The sequence below is a fragment of the Diplotaxodon limnothrissa genome, linkage group LG3, assembly GCF_057381915.1.
Source record: "Diplotaxodon limnothrissa isolate DT_005_m linkage group LG3, D_limnothrissa_male_GT1.1, whole genome shotgun sequence".
Lineage (NCBI taxonomy): Eukaryota > Metazoa > Chordata > Actinopteri > Cichliformes > Cichlidae > Diplotaxodon > Diplotaxodon limnothrissa.
Window position 1 is genome coordinate 20,721,821 of NC_140598.1, and position 1,177 is coordinate 20,722,997.

Here is a 1,177-nt window from a genome sequence, read left to right on the forward strand (position 1 = left end):
ACTCTATTAAACACATCATAGAGAGTGGGAGGACTGATGTTAAAGAACAGTGAGAGCTGTGGGAACAACAAAGGGGAAAGCTGATGATGAAGATCTGAGAAAGACCTGTTGAAGCTCAGTGAAGAAGAGGAGAAGATCAGAGAGCAACAGTGTGCCTTCATGCTGACAAACAGCTCTACTCAGGGATGTTTGATGAGATGATGGAGAAGTTTAGAGAAGGTCGGGAGTTTCACTGAGTCTTTGTGGAGCAGAAAAAGCAGATGACTGGCTGCTGAAGGCTCTGCTTGATGGGAAAACCTGCAGGATTTTATGTGGATATTTAAATATCCCTGACGTGCATGTAGCTGTGCGATGGAGTCTGTGGATGCAGTGAGCGCTCCACCCTGCTCTGCAAACATGGTGCTTTAACATGGCAACAATGCTTTAAAAGGACAAACACTGACATCACGATCCACACTGTACCTGCAGCTGTGGCTCAGGTGGCATTGTGGGTTTCCCACTAACTGAAGGGTTGATGGTTCAACAGCCAGCGCTGGTGTCTGTTCATGAGCTCTCACACAGTAAACGTGATATCTTCATGCTTTTTCACTCTCACATCAGTGAAGGTGAATTCCTGCAGCTTCAGCCTGAGCGTCTGCCTCTAAATAGTTGTGGTTTTCAAGCCTGACGCTGGCTGGCGTCTACTGGGGACTTCACAGAGAGCCCAGCGGAGACAAACAAAGGTGCAGGACAAAGAAATGTGGTTTCGTAGAACAACAGCTGAGAGGATGTGGTGAGAAACATCGACAGAGCTGAGCACTGAGTTTAGTCTGATCGGTGTTACTTTGTGTTCACGGCTAAAACACGTCCACTCCCACTGTTGGAGGGTTTCGAGCATCTTTAGCGTGATTCTGATGACACATGTTTCTGTTTTTAGGCTCAGCCGAGTGGAGCCAGAGTGTTTACCCTGCCTGACGTATGGCGGTTTGTTTCCTGAGAGAGTCGGTCCTGTCTGTCTGTCTGTCTGTCTGTGGCTCGGAGGAAGAGCGAGTCAGGAAACCGCGCACAAACACACCGACACTCACAGAGTCTTTGTTTCCTGTCTAAATAAAGGTGGTCGCTGAGGTTTTGTGGCAGCCGGAGGCTCTGTTGTTCCTTCAGTTTCGTCTCCCTGTCGCATTCCTGTCTCTGTTATAGA